The following is a 9,994-nucleotide window of genomic DNA, read 5'->3' as shown; positions in this document are numbered from 1 at the left end:
TTCTGTATGTGGATTTGTTGCCCCTGAACTTTAGGCACTTTGATATAATTCTGGGCATGGATTGGTTAACTAAATATTGTGCCACCATTGATTGTGTAACAAAACGGGTTGTGTTTAAACCACCGAAACAGGAAGAAATTGTGCTTGTGGGTAACGGGGTAGTGCCTCCACCTTATTTGATATCTGCAATAAAAGCATGTAAATTAATCAGGAAAGGGTGCCAGGGTTATTTGTGTTGTGTGCTATCTGAACAATCCGTGAATATTGAATTGAACAGTATCCCTATTGTTAGAGAATTTCCAGATGTGTTTCCAAATGAATTACTAGGGGAATTGGTAGACAGGGAGATAGAGTTTATGATTGAAATTATGCCAGGCACCCAGCCTATTTCTAAAACTCCCTACAGAATGGCTACCGCTGAAATGAAAGAAGTGAAAGAACAGTTGCAAGACTTGCTTGACAAAGGGTTTATCCGACCTAGCACTTCACCATGGGGTGCACCAGTGTTGTTTGTGAAAAAGAAAGATGGAACTTTACGCTTGTATACTGACTACCGAGAACTAAACAAGTTAACAATAAAGAATAAATATCCCTTACCCCATATTGATGATCTGTTTGACCAGTTGCAGGGATCACAAGTGTTTTCCAAAATTGATTTGCGATCCGGGTATCATCAGTTGAAAGTGAAAGCGGAAGATGTTGAGAAAACCGCATTTCGAATAAGGTATGGCCATTATGAATTTCTTGTTATGCCGTTTGGGGTAACTAATGCTCCGGTAGTATTTATGGACTTAATGAACCGAATTTTTAAGACCTACCTTGATGAATTTGTTGTGGTTTTTATTGATGATATTTTGATATATTCGAATAATAGACTTGAACATGAACAACATCTGATGACTGTTTTACAAACACTTAAAGAAAAGAAATTATTTGCTAAACTAAAGAAATGTGAATTTTGGTTAGATGAGGTTATTTTCTTAGGGCATGTTATCAACAAGGAGGGAATTTCAGTGGACCCACAGAAAATAGAGGCAATTGTGAATTGGCCAACGCCGACGAATGTAACAGAAGTCCGTAGCTTCATGTGCCTAGCTGGGTACTACAGGAGGTTTGTGAAAGACTTTTCGAAAATAGTTGTGCCTCTTACCCAACTGACACGCAAAGGGCAACCATTTGAATGGAATGACGAGAGAGAATCCGCCTTTCATAAACTAAAAAAAAGACTGACCACTGCACCAATATTGACGTTGCCCATAGGTACGGAAAACTTTGTAATTTTTAGTGATGCATCTTATAAAGGTTTGGATTATGTATTAATGCAGAATGGAAGGGTAATTGCTTATGCCTCCCGGCAGTTGAGGCCATATGAGAAGAACTACCCAACACATGATTTAGAATTGGCCACAGTTGTATTTTCTTTGAAAATCTGGCGGCATTATTTGTATGGGGCAAAGTGTGAAGTCTACACGGATCACAAAAGTCTGAAATACTTCTTTACGCAGAAGGAGTTGAACATAAGACAAAGGAGGTGGCTTGAACTGATAAAGGATTACGACCTTGAAATCCAGTACCACCCCGGGAAAGCCAATACAGTTGTTGATGCCTTGAGCAGAAAATCGATGAGGAGTATGGCTTATTTGCTTACTGAACAGAAAGAAATCTTGCAAGATTTTGAGAAGTCCGAGATTACAGTAGTATTGTGTGAACAGAGCGGACTGATAGCTGCCATTTCAGCCGAACCGGCAATCATTGATGAGGTTAAGCAGAAACAGAAAAAGGATGAATTCCTCAAGAAAGTGATTGATGAATTTGAGACAAGTCTGAAAGTAGAGTTCGGCATTGAAAGTGAAGTGTTGAGGTTTCGAAACCGAATGTGTGTCCCAGATATTCCGGAGCTAAAGAAAAGAGTTCTGGATAAAGCTCACAAGTCAGTATTTGCTATGCATCCGGGCAGTAACAAAATGCATCGGGATTTGAAACAAAGCTATTGGTAACCTAAAATAAAGAAAGAAATTGCAGAGTATGTGTCCAAATGTCTTCAATATCAACAAGTTAAGGCTGAACATCAGAAACCGGGCAGTCTACTTCAACCTCTCCCTATTCCTGAATGGAAGTGGGAGCATGTGACTATGGATTTCGTTGTTGGTCTACCTCGAACTTCTGGAGGTATGGATTCTATTTGGGTTATAGTTGATAAACTAACTAAATCTGCACATTTTCTGCCTGTTAAAACTACATTTGATGCTTATAGACTGGCTACTATATATGTTGATGAAATTGTCCGTTTACACGGAGTCCCCGTATCTATTGTCTCAGATAGAGATCCGAAATTTGTGTCTAGATTGTGGAAAAGTTTGCAAAAAGCGATGGGAACAAAATTGAGATTCAGTACTGCATTCCATCTACAAACAGATGGACAATCAGAACGGACCATACAGACTTTAGAAGACATGCTCAGAATGTATGCTTTAGATTTCCAAGGGAGTTGGGAAAATTACTTGGCACTAGCAGAGTTTGCATATAATAACAGCTTCCACTCCAGCATTGGTATGGCACCATACGAGGCTTTGTATAGTAGAAGTTGGACAGAAGTCGGGGATAGGGCCTTGTTTGGGCCCGAAATTGTGCAAGACACTTTCGAGAAAGTCAGAATTATTCAACAAAGGATCAAGATAGCACAGAGTCGACAAAAGAATTATGCGGATGTTCGAAGAAGACCTCTTGGATATGAGGTCGGTGATCATGTGTTTATTCGTGTAACGCCAATGAAGGGCCAAATATGATTTGGAAAGAGAAAGAAAGGTAAATTGTCGCCCCGTTACTTTAGGTCGTTTCAAATTCTGGAAAGACTTGGTCCAGTTGCTTATCGAGTCGCTTTGCCACCGGGATTCGAACGAATCCATAATGTGTTTCATGTATCAATGTTGAGGGTTTATCTTCGAGATCCGTTTTATGTCATTGATTATCACCGGGTAGCTTTTGATGAAAATATAGAGTACGCCGAATGGCCGAAACGAATCATTGACCGGCAAGTGAAACAATTGAGAAGCAAGTCCATCCTAATAGTGAAAGTGGAATGGAAAGAACACTATAGGACGGATGCCACATGGGAAAAAGAGGATGAAATGCGACTACGCTATCCATATTTGTTTCCTGGCGAAGGTAAAATAAGTTTAGAGGACCAAACTTCCTAAAAGGGGAAAAACTGTGATAACCCTGTTCTGTATTATGCTAATTAATCTTAATTACGAATGCGATTATGTGTTTGATATGATTTTGAGTGCCATTTATATGGATATATGTGGTTTTGAATTTCTATTTGTTCACCGTAGGAAAATTTGTTTGATTATCTGCTTTAGAATTTAAATTGAAGGCCTTATCGGCCACAGAAACTGAAATTGACTACGCCATTGTGATTAGCGTAATTTTTAGAGCCTACGGTAGAATTTAATTGAAAATTGATTCGGATCAAATTAAATAGATTAAATTGATGAAATAGTACTCAATTAATTAGGACCAATGAAATGTGATTAAGGGAGCTTATATAAAGAGGGCATTACACTCACATTCATTTAGTTTTAAGCCATTTCACTCATTTTGGCTGAGATTAGCTCTCTAGAGATAGAGAGGGTCGAATCTAATGAGAGATTCAAGGAGCTAAGGGGATTAGCTCGGGAATTAGCCATAATTGGAAGAATTGAAGCTCCTAGGTGAGTGATCAACCCTTAATTCCTGAATTTGTGTTTGTAATCATGTAAATTCTAAGAGAATATGTGATTAAGAACAAGAATTGTGTTGTAATTGATGAATTTGAAGTCAAAGAATGCATGCATGAAAGGAATTGCCATGGAATTGTATGTTTGAGCATGAAGTACATGATCCATGTTGAATCTTTGATTGAAGTTCATGTTTTGATCATCTCTTCATCATTTAAATTGAGAATGGGAGCTATATCTCACATGCATGTACAATTCATAGGAGTATGAGTGTTGAATATATGAATTTGTTATGTTGGAAATAAATTTGGTATGATTTGGGGCATGCATGTATTTGATTCATGGGGCTTGAGTTTCATAAAGTTGTAATTTGGTGTTTGTATCATGCTAGCTTATATTTATGAGAGTTATGAGCCGTTATATGCAAGAAACATAAGTTTGAATGCATGATTGAAGCTCAAATGGAATTCTGGAAAACCTAGAATTTGGCATGTCCGCTCAAGCGGGGAAAGCGCCGTTCGAGTGTGAAATCCGAGCTCCCAGAACTTTTTACAGACATTGATGTCCGCTCGAGCGAGGACATTCACGCTCAAGCGGGGAGCCATGTGGTGTGACCTTCAGCTCGAGCATCCGAATTCAAGCTCGAGCGTAAAAATGAGGCAACCAGAACTTTTACAGACCATGTGGGTCCACTCAAGCGGCGAAACCCACGCTCGAGCGGGGACCCCTGTTTCAAAAATTTTGTAAAGGTGTTCTATGTTTCATTTTCTGTTCTCTTTCATTTCTAGGCACTCTTAGGCATGCATTGAGCATCATGAATGAGTTAAAAAGATAAGAAAGAAGCCTAAGAGCGATGTATGAATTAAGAACGGATTGAATTGTTTGTGACCCATTGTGTTCATGAAATGTGCAGGGTCGAACACCAGGGCAAATCCGCCGGCAGAACACTGTGAGTAATATCTTAGTAGAGATATTTTGAAGTATGTTATTTGTCCAATTGCTTATTTCTATATAAGTCTTATAACTCGTTAATTCAAATTGTGGACAAATGTTCGTATGACAATTGATTGGGCCAAAGGCCGTATGACATGAATGAATGGGCCAAAGGCCGTATGACAATTGATTGGGCCAAAGGCCGTATGATAATTGATTGGGCCAAAGGCCGTATGACATGAATGAATGGGCCAAAGGCCGTATGACAATTGATTGGGCCGAAGGCCGTATGACTTGAATGAATGGGCCAAAGGCCGTTTGACACAAATGATTTGGCCAAAGGCCGTCGGACAGGAATGATTGTGCCAAGGGCCGCCGAATATGAATGGATTGGGCCCGAGGCCGTTTGATGTGTTTGGAACCGCAGTCACTTGTCCTATACATATATATATATATATACTAGATAGAAATATGAATTGGGCCCAAGGCCGTCTGATGTATGTTGTTCTAAATACCGTTCGTGTATCTTCTTTATTTGATATTATTCACTGGGCTTTCGCTCACGCTCATTCATGTGTCTGTAGGTGAGCCAAGGGAGGTCCAAACCCAGCCTCAGTGAAGTTTGTGAGAAACAGTCAAGGTTTTGAAGAGTCAGCCCAACCGTCTCACGCACGAGACTTGTTTTCGCCCTTTTGCTATTTTGTTATATTTTTGTCATGTTGGCGAGAACTTTGGATTACAATTATATATAGTTTTGATTGGCTGACCATGACTTGAATGATCCTGTTGTGTAAAGCTTATATGTTAACTTTCCTTGATGTGAGTTATTAATGCGTGTTTGTGAAATGATTATGAAGTGCCATGTAAGCACAGCTCTATGGACAAAAGTTTAAAATTGCTTCCGTTTAGCCCCCCTTAACTCTGTTTAAATATATTTGATTTGGTTTAAGGCCGTAGGTAATCTCGTGATTACTGGCCGGTTATGTCCTTAACCCATGGGGGCGAGTTCGGGTCATGACACTTAGGCCTAGTAAGCCTTCGTTTGGAAAGTCCAAACTTGGGCTTTTTTTGGCTATTTTAGTCACAAAAAATAAAAGGAAAACTGACCCAAAAGTCCAAGCCCAACATATTATGCCCCATTTAACCCTAAAACAAATTCAATACTCCATTAAGTCCTCAAATTATCAATCAGACGAAAATACCCACAATATATTATCTAATTTACACGCGCGCAACCTTCACCCACGATCATCTCAATCTGATCAGTACACTGTCACATCTCCGCCGCTCGACTCTGCATTCTCAGTCCTCCATCTCTCCATCGTTCGACTCCACTATCTCTGAAACCCTGCCCTAACTACAAAACGAACCCATTCATCTTCTCCAATCGTCGACTCTTACCAACACAACACCAAGCCATTCATCTTCTCCAATCGGCGACTCTCAACAACACGAAGAACCATCACGACTTTGAAGAATTTTCATAGCTCTTGACTTTCGATTCACAAAAACGGAGAAAAAAAAGTAAACATCTCTCTTCACCAATTATTTTTCATTCAAATTTGTATATTATTCTTTCATATTTCATGTATACCGTTTCAATAACACTTTCATAAATAAAATAAAAAAAACCCTTGTAAAACACATTTTACATACTTCAAAATTTATAAACCCTCTTTTATATATAATCTCCTGTTTTAAAACATTCTAGTCCCCTGTTTTTACACATAAATCCCTGTTTTTACACATTCAACTCCTTGTTCTTATTCTTGTTGTTCTTGTTTTTTTCTTGTTATTAAATATTGGCTTTTTTTCTTTGTATTGTTGCTACATTTCGTTGAATACTTAATTTTCTTGTTGTTATTGTTGTTGTTTACAAAATACAATAGGTTGTTCTTATTGTTGATAGTGTTTATAAAACTGAAACATCAGACAGTTTCATCATTCTACAAGTAACATATCTAAATTTATTCAAACTACAAATGAAACTACAAAATTACACAGTTTAATAACTATTTAAAACAAATAGGTAACTTATTATAAAGTGCAAATCAAACTGTCAAATTGTACAGTTTTGTAACTATTAACAACAAATAGATATAACTTCATATTAAACTGCATATAAAACTGCAAAATTATACAGTTTTGTCACTATATTACTCATGCCCTGCTGTCGCTTTCATTTTTTCAGAAATATCTGTTGGAAGATATTGGAAGAAACAAACCCATATGCCCAAAAATCCAATTAGGGATTTAAGTATCTTCCCTTTTGACAGTCCTTCGCTTGTATCCACCGAAATGCCACCAAAATCTCCCCCTCCACAAAAAACCCAACCACCACAACCAAAAATAACTAAAAAAATCCACAAAACAACCACACTACCTACAAAAAAAAAGCCCAAGAACTACATCACAGACCACACCCACACAACAAACACCAACCACACCTCCAACCACAAAAAAAAAAACCAATAAAAAAATGAGAAGCTCCTCCAACCAAAAAAAGAAAGCTCCAAAAAAGCCAATCAACTCCCAAAACAAAAACCAAGCCATCAAAAAGGAAAAAAGGAGCAGTCCCTGCAAAGAGAGTCCAACAGTTTAATTATCGTTCCAACATCGGAACAATAATCAAACTGCTGAAGGGGAGTCAAATTCACAACAGCCCAACAGACAGAACTGCAAAAAATCCCTTTTTGGCCCATTATAAATATACTCTCCTCAACACAACTGAAGGCCTCTTGGTGCAGATGCTACAATTCCATTGTAGCAGAAATGACAACGCTCTACAACAAAACAAAAAGAGCATTTATACTTGGCAAAAAGGAAATGAAACTCAAAAACAATGATGTGAGGCTCATTTTTGGTATCGAATGTAGAGAAGACAGCATCACCACCAAATCTTATGCAAGACCAAAGGATTTTGAGCTTACATTTTACAAACGAAGATGCAAATCAGTAAAGAGATTGGATGGCAAGTCATTGACCAAAATGTTTCAACAAACAAAAAAAGAAAAATCAGCCAATGATCGTTAAGATCTTGCAAGGGTCATCACCCTTTTCTTGTTCTTGAAATTTCTTATACCTAGAACAGGCCATATACTCAGTTGGAGTTTCCTCAACTATGTTGACAACTTTAACAACATCAAGAAGTACAATTAGGTTGAGGCAATAAAAGACACATGATGAATTCAATGGCAAATGCAAACAACAACCCAAGGCATGTCACTAGATGTGTCATGTTACTCTTGGTAAACACACTACTCAACTACTTCACACAAAAATATCAAACATCTAACTATTTCGAACTATCTAACATATTTCAACTTTTTTTTTACAGTACTAGTACTGTGAGCATTGTAAACTCCTCCGACCATCCAACAAAGAAGGCTTCCCAAGGTTTTTGTAGTGGAACCTTGGCAAAATGTACTCCAAATGGAAACACATCAGCCTTGCTGACTTTGAAAAGGTATTCAAACTCTTTTATGCTCTTATAGTACAAATCTATTCAACACTCCTTTCACGGCCATTATAGTAAAAATTATGTTATGAAACTGTAAAAGTTTTCAGTTTCAAATAACATATTTTCAACACTTAACTCACATTACTCACAGCACAAATCATATTATGAAACTATAAAAGTTTGCAGTTTCAAAGTACACGCTTATTTAACATCACTCATGTTACGAAACTGCAAAAGTTTGTAGTTTCAACGCACAAATCTATTCAATAATCCTTTCACAGTCATTATAGTAAAAATCATGTTATGAAACTATAAAAGTTTTCAATTTTAAACAACATGTTTTCAACACTTAACTCACATTACTCACAGTACAAATCATGTTATGAAACTGACCAATTTTACAGTATTACTGATTTATGCCACATTGTTCCAATGTAGGTTGACCAAAGTGCTTTAACCCCAACTGAACAAGAAATACAGTTATTGCATATCAATCAAAGCACATCAACAGACTCTTCAGCAAAGAAACATGACCACAAAAAGAACAATAAGCGAAAAAAACAAACAAAAGCAACAAAAAAAAAGACTTCTAGACAGTGATGAGGATGACTTTCTCGAAGAAGAACACCAATCAAAATCAGAACAAGAACAATAACAAAGAAAGAAAGAAAAGAAAACAAGAACCATAAGAAGAACCAGAAAATGATGAACAAGAAGAAGAGAGTGATGAAGTAAAAAAACAAGTGACTGAAGAAGAAGAATAATAACAACAACAACAACAACAAGACAATGATGATGAAGAAAAAAAAAAAAAAAAGAAGAAGAAGAAAGTGATCAACAAGAAGACATTGATGAAGAAGAAGGCCAACAACAAGAACAAGAAAAAGAACAAACAAACCAACAACAAGAAGTCAATGAACAAGAACTGACAAACCTACAACATCAACAACAACAACATGAAAAAAAAAAAAAAAAAAACAAGCAAAACAACAAGAAAAAAAAAGAAGACAGAACAACAAGAAGAACTCCAAGAGAAATCTGACACATTTCATGCACAAAGTAAACTCTTGTCTAATACTGAAGCAAACTGCAAAATTTAATTAAACTAGCCAAAACACAATCCAACATTTTTATAGGTGATGACCAAGCACAAACATCAACCAAAGAGGACAACAAGGACAAACTCATAGCAGCCATGAGAGCACAAATGCAAGAAATGGAACAAAAATTCATGGCTGAATTGCGTAGAAAAGAAGACCAATTGAAAAAAATGTCCGCCAAAAAAACTAGAAGTCCCCAACAAAGATCAATGGTCAAGAGAATCAAACAAAAGTCAAGAAAACAAGCACATAAGCCAGATTTTGAATACCAACTAATGACAAAAGTCAAAAAGATACAAGGAACAAGACAGAAGTTGCTACTGATGTACCCAAACCAACAGAGGGTACCGATGAAGAAAAATGAAAAGAAAAAAAAAAGAAATCGAAACAGAGAAAGAACCAGCTACTAAACCCGAGCAAAAAGAGGGTGCTCATGAAGCAAAACAACAGCAGAAAGAAAAGATGAAAGAAGATATTGGCCAATAGAAAGAAGGTGTTGCTAAAACCAAGCCAAAAGAGGATACCAATCAAGAGAAGACACAAGTTAAGTGATGATGATTTCAAGGAAGAATCAATACACAACAAGCCACTCGTCATTTCATGTCGCAAAACAAACAAGATTTGGCATAGCCTATCCAAAAAAGACCAAAACCAAATTCAACTCATCAATAACACACAATCAAGTGCTTGTGTCTAGTCTGGCAGCGAAGATGAAAATTGCATATACTTTTCAGATATATGCAAATTGACCAACAGGGAAGCCTTATATGGGAATGTAGGTC

Source organism: Camellia sinensis, chromosome 1, assembly GCF_055761805.1.
Source record: "Camellia sinensis isolate YWXY chromosome 1, ASM5576180v1, whole genome shotgun sequence".
Classification (NCBI taxonomy): domain Eukaryota; kingdom Viridiplantae; phylum Streptophyta; class Magnoliopsida; order Ericales; family Theaceae; genus Camellia; species Camellia sinensis.
Note: the sequence above shows the minus strand (reverse complement) of the source record.